This window comes from Hyperolius riggenbachi, chromosome 3 (genome assembly GCF_040937935.1).
Source record: "Hyperolius riggenbachi isolate aHypRig1 chromosome 3, aHypRig1.pri, whole genome shotgun sequence".
In the NCBI taxonomy this organism is placed as follows: Eukaryota; Metazoa; Chordata; class Amphibia; order Anura; family Hyperoliidae; genus Hyperolius; species Hyperolius riggenbachi.
The window spans coordinates 340,638,984-340,650,428 of record NC_090648.1 but is presented as its reverse complement, the minus strand read 5'-3'; the positions used below and the strand labels follow the sequence as shown (position 1 = coordinate 340,650,428).

The 11,445-nt window shown below is 47.6% G+C and overlaps 1 protein-coding gene across 7 annotated transcripts in view; it reads right to left on the bottom strand.

Moving 5' to 3' along the window:
• The window catches only part of LOC137563885 (uncharacterized), a 348,893-nt gene that overhangs the window by 231,886 nt on the left and 105,562 nt on the right, over positions 1-11,445 (bottom strand). The gene's annotated exons all lie outside the window — the stretch shown is intronic.

Sequence of the window (11,445 nt, the reverse complement as noted above, 5' to 3'; positions counted from 1 at the left end):
CAGGCTGGCAAGGTAGTTCTTGTATGTCTGAATACAGGAGATAACAGCTTCAGAGAGATTCTGTGTGCAATCTGGAAATAGATAAACTGTTCCGTCCAAAAATAGCTTTGTGGTGCTTGTAGAGTGAACTTGATATTATGCAAAATATGATGCAAGAAGTCAGCTTCCACAATAGCTGAATATGACCAGGCAGAAGGGGTTGGGAGGAAGGTTATTAATGGTATGTTATGCCAGGCTGTAGTTACATTTTAAGCAGTTGCCCAATACATTAATAGCTGAACAAACACATGCCATATGTTCACCTGAGGGGTTTCGATCATGCAGTTGTTTGCAGTCTTTAAATTGATACATGCAATCTTCCTTCATCCCCATCTCCTGTGTATCGTTGGTGGGCACCATTTATTAAAGTTTGTTGCAGCGCCTCACCTCCAATAAAGGACGGGAATTAGACAGAAAGGTGGGGGGGTCGTCACAGCACTGCAAACCTATGTTTAAAATAAATGAGAACTTCTACTGGGTTTCCCAGTATCCCCATACTGTTTTATAGGAAGAGGCAGTGGCATAGCTAATGAGCTGTGGACCCCGATGCAAGTTTTACAATGGGGCCCCCAAGCAATCTATACATAATAATTGATATGGCGCACCAAAATCTGCCAATGGCAACTACAGTGTCAGAGGTGCAAAAAGGGGATGGGGAACAGTTTGTTAGGGATCACTACTATTCAAAGGATCTATAGAAGTTATTAATACCAGCACAGGACCAATAGAAAGCTAATACTGTAGTTGAGGGAGGGCCCTTCGGGGCCCCTCTGGCCCAAGGGCCCCGATGCGGTGGCTTCCTTTGCACCCCCTATTGCTACGCCCCTGGGAAGAGCATGGTCAGGGCTGTCAGAGTCCCAGTCCAAGGCTAAATGTAAGAGGTAATCAAGTGACAGTAAATCAGCTGCTTTTTTCTTTGGTATAATTTTAAAAGAAATGTGCAGAATCATACCACTAACAGTGGGAAAATGGCACAATATTCAAAGCTGGTTGTTTTGGCAATAGTGAGGTGCTTATTAACCACACTACAACATAACATAATTATTTAAAATATTGCTGTGTGTGGACAGAGTTGTTTGACCTACTTGTTGTTATTTGCTGGGAAATGTTGCTACATCGCTCATTTGTATGCACCAACTTTTATCTAGCGGTTGTACAGACCTTAACACCTTAAAGGATGCCACAACTGAAATGTGACATAATGAGATAGACATGTGTATGTACAGTGCCTGGCACACAGATAACTATGCTGTGTTGCTTTTTTTCTTTCTCTGCCTGAAAGAGTTAAATATCAGGTATGTAAGTGGCTGACTCAGTCCTGACTCAGACAGGAAGTGACTACAGTGTGACCCTCACTGATAAGAAATTCCCCTTTTTTACCTCTTTCTTGCTCTCAGAAGCCATTTTCTGCTAGGAAAGTGTTTTATAGTTGGAATTTCTTATCAGTGAGGGTCACACTGTAGTCACTTCCTGTCTGAGTCAGGACTGAGTCAGCCACTTACATACCTGATATTTAACTCTTTCAGGCAGAGAAAGAAAAAAAGAAACACAGCATAGTTATTTGTGTGCTAGGTACTGTACATACACATGTCTATCTCATTATGTCACATTTCAGTTGTGGTATCCTTTAAAGCGGACCTGAGCTCAGAACTACCTCTCTGCACTAAAATACGCAACAGCATAATAACTTTTAAAGAAAAAATGTATTTGTTACAGCTGATACAAATCCTGCTATAAATCTGATGTGTTTTTACTTTCTGCTTTCATGGAAGCATACATATTGTTAACATCCTGTGTTTACCAATTACCTCTCTGCCGTGGCAGTCAGTTGACACAGCTGAGGAATTAAGTTACAACTTGTGATTAGTCACAGATAAGGGGGAATTAGACAGGCTAAACTCTCTAAATACATACAGGGTGCATTTCTGTATGTTTTCCTTTTGTCCTGTGCAAAAGTTAAGGTCCACTTTAAAGCGGTATCATCACCATAAAAATCAAATTTCAACAGCAACTGGTCTGAGTGTATTAAGTGATAAAGATGCTAATCCTGCATTCAAAACTTTTTCTGCTGTTATGATTTGGAGTTATCACATACTTAAAGAGTAACTGTTAGGCAAAAAAAAAAAATTTCAATCTCTGTTCTCCTGTGTCAAACAGTTTAGAAAGTAGCTAAAAAGACAATCATGAAGTTAAAAATTTCTCTTACTTTTTAGTTGGCTGAAAATCAATCCTCTGTATTCCAGGGCTGCTAAGGACGACGCAAGCCGCATAACCGAAGGTGCAAAGCATTTTGGGGCTTCTTGTTCTCCAGAATGCTTTGCACCTGGTCCTCCCATTCATTTTCCTATCCCGCCCTAATTCTTTACTGCAGCCTGATTGGCTGCCTTCTCTCTCCCTCCCGGTTTCCCCTCCCACCCTTCTGTGCATCTGTCATTGGTCAAATTGACAGACGTCATCTATAGCTGCCAGAGAGTGGAGGAGACTCAGGAGAGGACTTGCGGCGTAGAGAGAAGACCCCAGGCGTAGATCGTGACGGAAAACCCTGCGGAGGGAATACCCCAGAGCGACTTGAGGTAATGTCTGCTCTCCTGTCTGCCCGACCCCCCTCCCGACCTCCCGCAGAAGCAGGCTCTCCTGTCTGCCCGACCCCCTCCCGACCTCACGCAGAAGCAGGCTCCCCTATCCACTGGCGTTGTGGGGGGGGGGATGTGCGCGCGACCCGTGACCCGCACCAGGTGGGGTGACCCCTGGCGCCCTAGAGGGGGTGTGCTGCATATAGGGGAGACCCGCAGCCGCAGCGAGGGCAGCCCGACCTCTCCCTCCCTCTCCCAGGGCTGCCCTCCGTGCTCCCCCCTCCTGAATTCATACAGCAATGCGCAGGGGAGCCGGTGTACTAAACGACTCACCTCCCTGCGTTCCCATCGCCGCTCAGTCGCCGCTGGTCTTCTCCTCTTCGTATACGCTGTTACACACACTGCTTCCGGCTGTGTGTGTAACAGCGTATACGGAGAGGAGAAGACCAGCGGCGACTGAGCGGCGATGGGAACGCAGGGAGGTGAGTCGTTTAGTACACCGGCTCCCCTGCGCATTGCTGTATGAATTCTGGAGGGGGGAGCACGGAGGGCAGCCCTGGGAGAGGGAGGGAGAGGGAGGGCTGCCCTCGCTGCGGCTCTCCCCTCCATTAGGGGGGGGGGGGGGCACCTACCTACCTATCCTATACTGGGGGGCACCTACCTACCTATCCTATACTGGGGGGCACCTACCTATCCTATACTGGGGGGCACCTACCTAATCTAACCTATACTGGGGGGCACCAACCTAATCTAACCTATACTGGGGGGCACCAACCTAATCTAACCTATACTGGGGGGCACCAACCTAATCTAACCTATACTGGGGGGCACCTACCTAATCTAACCTATACTGGGGGGCACCTACCTAATCTAACCTATACTGGGGGGCACCTACCTAATCTAACCTATACTGGGGGGCACCTACCTAATCTAACCTATACTGGGGGGCACCTACCTAATCTAACCTATACTGGGGGCCACCTACCTAATCTAACCTATACTGGGGGCCACCTACCTAATCTAACCTATACTGGGGGCCACCTACCTAATCTAACCTATACTGGGGGCCACCTACCTAATCTAACCTATACTGGGGGGCACCTACCTAATCTAACCTATACTGGGGGGCACCTACCTAATCTAACCTATACTGGGGGGCACCTACCTATCTAACCTATACTGGGGGGCACCTACCTATCTAACCTATACTGGGCAGCAGCTACCTATCTAACCTATACTGGGGGGCACCTACCTAATCTAACCTATACTGGGGGCAGCTACCTATGTAACCTGTATTGGGGGCACCTACCTACCTAGCCTATACTGGTGGCAACTATACTGGCTACCTATATCGGAGGCACCTACCTAACTAACCTATACTGGGGGCACCTACCTATCTAACCTATGCTGGGGGCAACTATTCTGGCTACCTATATTAGGCCACTGCCTTACAGTTACCCCCACCCATGTCATGTCCACACCCATTTTTTTGCCGCTGCGTGCTTCGGTTTTTTTTGGGGGGGTGGGTGTCGGTGAATTATCCGCACCGGGTGTCAAACACCCTAGCTACGCCACTGCCCATATCTGCCCGACCCCCCTCTCGACCTCCCGCAGAAGCAGGCTCCCCTGTATAACGAAGCCCCCCCCCCCCCCCAACATGTGCAGATGTCTGCCCTATTCCAAAAAGCTGGCACCGAGAGAGCAGGAGCAGTGTACATGTCCACACAGCGCCGCCACCGCAGATTGTCCTGTCGCCGTGCATCTCTCTCCCCTGCTCCTGATTCTCTCACATGTGACTCCTCGGCTGATCTGCGGTGGCGGCGCTGGAAGTGTGGACATGTACACTGCTCCCGCTCTCTCTCGGTGGCAGCTTTTCGGATTCGGGCAGACATCTGCACATGTTTTGAGGGGGGCGGGGGTACGTTATACACATCTGGTGTGGCGTGAGTACACCTGCACCTGTTTCTGGGGGAGAAGGGGGGGCAGGAAGACATCCTCACCTGTTTCTGGGGGGGGGGGGCCTGAATACACCTGCACCTGTTTCGGGGGGGGGGGGGGAAGTCATCTGCACCAGTTTCTGGGGGGGGGTGTTTACATCTGCACCTTTCTGGGTGGGGGAGACACGCTCTCTGACACTCGCTCTTTCTTTTTGACAATGTCACACACTCATATGTAGCTGCCAGAAGAGTTGAAAGAGGAAGCTTGCGTGGTGGAGCGAAGACAGAAGACCCCAAGCGGAGATCGTGGAACAAGACCAGGTGGAGGGAACACCCCAGGCGGACAGAGGAGCACGTGGAGCCACACCCAGAGGAGGGAAGACCCCAGGTGGACAGAGGTTGAAAAGGAAGGATTAATCCAGGCGGAGGAGGACCCCATCGCATTCCTGACAGAGGAAAAGGCATAAGAGGGACGCACGGTAATGTGTTTATATATATATATATATATATATATATATATATATATATTTATACTGTATATACTCTGACACTGTCACGCTCTCTCTCTCTGACACGCTGTCACGCTCTCTCTCTCTCTGACACGCTGTCACGCTCTCTCTCTCTGACACGCTGTCACGCTCTCTCTCTCTCTGACACGCTGTCACGCTCTCTCTCTCTCTGACACGCTGTCACGCTCTCTCTCTCTCTCTCTGACACGCTGTCACGCTCTCTCTCTCTCTCTGACACGCTGTCACGCTCTCTCTCTCTCTCTGACACGCTGTCACGCTCTCTCTCTCTCTCTGACACGCTGTCACGCTCTCTCTCTCTCTCTGACACGCTGTCACGCTCTCTCTCTCTCTCTGACACGCTGTCACGCTCCCTCTCTCTCTCTCTCTCTCTGACACGCTGTCACGCTCTCTCTCTCTGACACGCTGTCACGCTCTCTCTCTCTGACACGCTGTCACGCTCTCTCTCTCTGACACGCTGTCACGCTCTCTCTCTCTCTCTCTCTGACACGCTGTCATGCTCTCTCTCTCTCTGACACGCTGTCACGCTCTCTCTCTGACACGCTGTCACGCTCTCTGTCTGTCTGTCTCTGTCTCTCTCTCTGTCTCTCTCTCTGACTCTCTGTCTCTCTCTCTGACTCTCTGTCTCTCTCTCTGACTCTCTGTCTCTCTCTCTCTGACTCTCTGTCTCTCTCTCTGACTCTCTGTCTCTCTCTCTGACTCTCTGTCTCTGTCTCGCTCTCTCTCGCTCTCTCTCTGACACGCTCTCAATTTCTTTTTGACAATGTCACACACTCATATGTAGCTGCCGGAAGAGTTGAGTAGAGGAAGCTTGCGTGGTGGAGCAAAGACAGAAGACCCCAAGCGGAGATCGTGGAACAAGACCAGGCGGAGGGAACACCCCAGGCGGACAGAGGAGCACGTGGAGCACTGGCCCTTTAGTAGTCGTTGCCAAAGAATTGCATGCTGGGGGTTCTTTTTATCTATAATGTATTCCTCCTCTTTCCTTTATTTCCATGCCAGCTGCTTATCTGAAACCTAATCCCCTACTCACTTGTGTTTACAAGCAAGGCTGAGGCGACTCAGCGATTGGAGGAGACAAGAAAAAAAGTAAAGGGCAGAAATGACATCACGAGTTAGCCTTAACTGTGGGCAAAAGACATGGCCCCCACCACTAACAGAATTCTCGTCATTTACTATATAACATTCACTGAAATCAAAACGTGGACAGTATAATACATGTGTTATGTAAGTAGATCAAGTATTTATCTACTTACATATGTGTTTTTTTCCCTGGCATAGTATGGCTGATCCTACTGCTTTAAGCATATGTGATACACTAATGGTTAAAAGTGTTGTTGTTTAAAACCAGCTTTCCTATTTTGTAGGGCCAGATTACGCCATGCAGCACACTTCAGAATCTCAGGTAGTGGAGAGGGGTCACTGATGAGCGTTCCACGCCTCGCTTCAGGAAACTTCCTGTTTACAGCTTGGAAGGTAGAGAAAGTAGGAAACCTGGATTCGAACACAATCACTAAAATTAATCAACCACAAGTTTATGTAGAAGTGAAGATTTAAATACACAACATGAACTGGAGTCACTCTTTCATCAAGATTCAGCTTAAACCAGGTTGTGTACGTGAATCCATCCTTCCAGTAAGCACCCTGATGTTGTATATGTGAAGTGTGAGTGCTCTTATTGTTGATATAATGGCTAATAATAATGATTCATCATTATTAACATACAGCACGGCCAGGTGTAGAACTACTGCGCCTGCGCAGCACACTTCACACCACATGTGTTTGCGCAGGCGCAGTAGATGACAACCTGGCGAGGTCAACCTCTGCACTGTCATGGAGCGGGAGCCAGCGGCTGAGAGCGGAGCTGCGGCGAGGTACATAGCGGATGTTAGGGGCTGGAGGAAGCCCTGGGTAAGTTGGTGTCATTTTCTTTTTGTAGCAGCTCGGATATTACCTTTAAAGTGTACCTCCGGACTAAAAATCTACTCAGCAGCACTGAAAAGGCATGGTGTTTCTTTAACAGTTTCACAGCATCAGAACTTTGTTTTTCTTACCAAAGCATCATTTTTAGCTGCATTTTTATCTAAGCTCCACCCATCAAAGAAAAAAAGCCCGGGCTTTTTTTCCCTGATGCTGTGCAGAGCATGATGGGATTTTCTATGTTGTTATTCACATTGCCTAGCAACTGGGAGAGGTGCTCAGGACAGTTGGAACTGTGTCTCATGCTCCCTGTCACCTCCTTTCAACCAAAAAGATGGCTGCCATCATGAAATGAAACATTTGCCTGTTCTTTTAACCACTTGATGACCCACCCTTTACCCCCCCTTAAGGACCAGCGCTGTTTTGAGTGATCTGTGCTGGGTGGGCTGTGCAGCCCCCAGCACAGATCAGGTTGCAGGCAGAGAGATCAGATTGCCCCCCTTTTTTCCCCCCTATGGGGATGATGTGCAGGGGGGGTCTGATCTCTCCTGCCTGCCTGGGTGTTGCGGGGGGGGGCACCTCAAAGCCCCCCTCCGCGGCGAAATTCCCTCCTCCCTCTCCTACCTGCTCCCCCCCGGCGATCGAGGCTGCACAGGACGCTATCCGTCCGGTGCAGCCAGTGACAGGACATCCCCTGTCACATGGCGGCGAATCCCCGGCCGCTGATTGGCCGGGGATCGCCGATCTGCCTTACGGCGCTGCTGCGCAGCAGCGCCGTACAATGTAAACAAAGCGGATTATTTCCGCTTGTGTTTACATTTAGCCTGCAAGCCGCCATCGGCGGCCCGCAGGCTATTCACGGAGCCCCCCGCCGTGATTTGACAGGAAGCAGCTGCTCGCGCGAGCGGCTGCTTCCTGATTAATCAGCCTGCAGCTGGCGACGCAGTACTGCGTCGCTGGTCCTGCAGCTGCCACTTTGCCGACGCACGGTATAAGCGTGCGGTCGGCAAGTGGTTAAAACAGGGTGAGTAAGAGATTATTTTACCTATCTATTTTAATTAACATAACTAATGTAACTTAATGACAGTATATTTGTTTAGGCTGGAGTTCCTCTTTAAGGTGTGTACACATATTCAATGGCTGTCACCAGAAGGGATTGGAATTTGATCCCTTAGGCCAGGGGTCAGGAACCTTTTTGGCTGAGAAAGCCATAAACACCACATATCTTAAAAAGTAATTCTGTGAGAGCCATACAATATGTTTCAAACTGGGACAGTGCACATGCGCAGCATAGGGCTTACGTCCCTGTTGCCATGGTGATGGGTATACAGTTGATCCACCGGGCAGTGGAAGTGTCAGACACGTCTTCAGCTTTTCTTGGGTTTCAGCAACATCAGCAATTTCCCAGACAGCAGAAATACTGACTAACAGCTTGTACATTAGCTAGCTGACTTGGGGGTTGATTCACTTTGTAGGATGAGATCTCCGCACTTTGGCCCTATTGGACCAATCAAAGTGCAGGGATCTCGTCCTACAAAGTCACTGGACCTGACAGGGTCCAGGGTGGGACAATTGGTGCAGCTGTTCGTTTTGGGGGGAGCAAGTTAGTAGTGCACTCTACAGCAGTAGCGTGCCTACTTGGAAAATTGTATTTGCGCTACCGCACTAAGCTGAGCTGCTTGAGCAGTGTAGCTTAGTGAATCAACCCCTACTGATTTGTATGCGAGTCAGATGTAGCCATCCAAAGAGCCACATCTGGCTCCCAAGCCATATGTTCCCTACCCCTGCCTTAGGCGATCATTCAGGGGCGAAGTCCTATACCAACTCATCACTATGCTATAAAAAAGGGATGCATCTGATGTTATGGGGGGAAGGAGGGCGATGCATGGCACACAATGGAGCATCTTCCAACCGAAGTAACAAGGAGAACAATGCGCTTGTGGTTCGTTATAGTTTAAAGATCTGGCTTTTCTGATCTTTAAAAGAGCTCAGGAGACACCTATGCACATACACATCAGCTGATTTTCAGCTAACACGTGTACCCACCTTTACATCCTAATAAAGGAGACAACCAATAATTATCAATTTCAATATAAAAAAATACATACAGCACAATCCCGGTTATCCGGAACTCAACAAACCGGAAGTCTCAAGCAACTGGCACCTGAGGCTGCTTGAGAAGTTTACAGCCCTGTTTGCTCGAAAATCATTAAAAAAAACACCTTGGATTCCAGAGCTCCCCATCCCAGTGGGTGCCGGATAATGGGGACTTTGCTGTATATGGTTTTTTAAATGGATTATATGTTATTTTAAAAGGCACAGAGCTGTAGTGGAAGTAAGTTATTGTAAGCCAACACAGTACAATGCAGGGCAGTAAGCAGACTGTTATAATGTTATCTAAGTGCTCACTGACTAAAGTAAAGATTTTCAAGAGTTTAGTGATTCATGCATGGCAAAGGCAACGAGCATCCTCCACACACACTGCACTTCAGAAATGATTAAGTAATCCAGTAAGAGACTTCCATATCATATAGTACACAGCCCAATTTACAAGCGGGGGTGAATGTACGCCACGGAGATACCAGTACAGCAAATATTGATTTTCTTGATTGATAGTACACCTTATGCCACACGGGCCACTCAAGCATCTGCTTGTTACCACAAGCCAGGCTTTTTGTCCAGAAAGAATACAAAGTGGAGCTCTGTACTGTGGGTTGAGGGTTGCAAATATTTAAAGGCAATAAATTTCTGCGAGAGAAAGGTAACTTCTTTCATTAAAAGAAGCACAAAAGCCGGCGATGTTTACTTTGAGTCTTAGCACACTCCTCGCACCTGTACTTTTCAATTGTGTGTTTGCCAAATTTTCTGCGGTTTTACAGACAGCCCTTAATGTCTGCTTATAACTACAGCCCAGACTAAAGGTTTTTTTTTTCTCTTGATTAAAAGAAAGCAATGTACTTAAGTATTCCAAAATCTGGATGGAACATGTGACTGCAGTGACACCTACAAGTCTTTTTGCTTCCTGTGGCTCCCCAGTTCTCCTAAAAACAGAAGGTGGAATCACATATTTTACATATAGTAGCCATGACATTAGGAAGAGTGCAGTATCCCTCAACAATTGGTTGCAAGTGCATATAAAGCCTACATAAAATTTATGTTTTTTTGCATTCCTCCCTATTGCCTCCCATACCATGAAGGGCACTAACTCCCTAAACATCAAAGATACTCACTATAACATTTCTTCCCATGAAGCATCCAAATGGGATCCTGATGTCTTCTACAACAGGGTCACTACATTACTGCAGTTACCTGGCATCAACCAGTCACTTCAGGAACGGAGCATGGCACATATCTATCCCCTACTCCCTTTGACACCTGTTGGAGGGGCCACTAATCTTTCCAATCAGCAGAGGGAAGCATGGCTACTGCAGGAGTAATTAGGCCGGGGAGGCAGCATTTTTAGGATGATTTCTACAGTGTGTACAGTGGCACGTGTTCCCCCTGGTGCATGGAGGAGAGATGATATAGCATGCCGTGATATTTGGAAGCCTTTGGAGCTGCTGAGAACCGTCGAGGAATACGGAAATCTATCTTGACACTCTTTTGGCCATCATCACCTTAGGAGTACCATACTTGTTTTGTTTGTTTAATTGTATCTTCTTGATACTTTCGGAGTGCCTTGGTTTGGGATTTCATGGGGGCAGCCACCTTTTTCATGAGTACAGCCATATTTTTTTTTTTTTTAAAGATTCTTTTAATTTAGAATTGTTTTTCAACATATATACAGAGTATAAACAGTCAAATACAGAGAGTAACATCAAAGCACGAAAATGTCATAACAGGCATGGTAACAATGGGATACCAAGTAGCAGTTAGTAATTAACGGTGAGAATAGGTACAATAACATCCTTATGAGAAAAGTAACACAGTCCAGCCGCAGGCCTGCGCGGCTATGAGAGATATTGTTAAGTACCTAAGATAAAATATAGGCAACGAGAGGTTATAGCGTATGTCCGAATTCTAGTGGGAACATCTACTCTCCACCGAGATGTAAGAGGCTAGTAGCCCTGAGCCCGATGGGAACACACATCAGGAGCTACCTGGAAGCTTCATCATAGAGGGAGGGAGTAGACATTACCCATATTATAGAACCAAAACTTGAAATTGCCAAGATAAGCTCGGGTGTGAAATGTTGATATAGGAAGGACATAGAGTCCCTATGGAGGGTGGATATTTAGGTATCCCCTTAGGCTTTTGGGATATAAAGGATATCCATGACCGTAAGGAAGCATCTAAAAAGAAGAAAGAGAGAGATAGCAAAGTGGGGAAAGAGGGGATAGAAGTTAAAGATCATGTCAGGAGATCCCCCCAAGAGCCAGCCCACACCCCCCGAACGCCAGTGAGGCAGGTATATGAGTACGGGATGGAAACCTCCATGAGAGAGGGTAG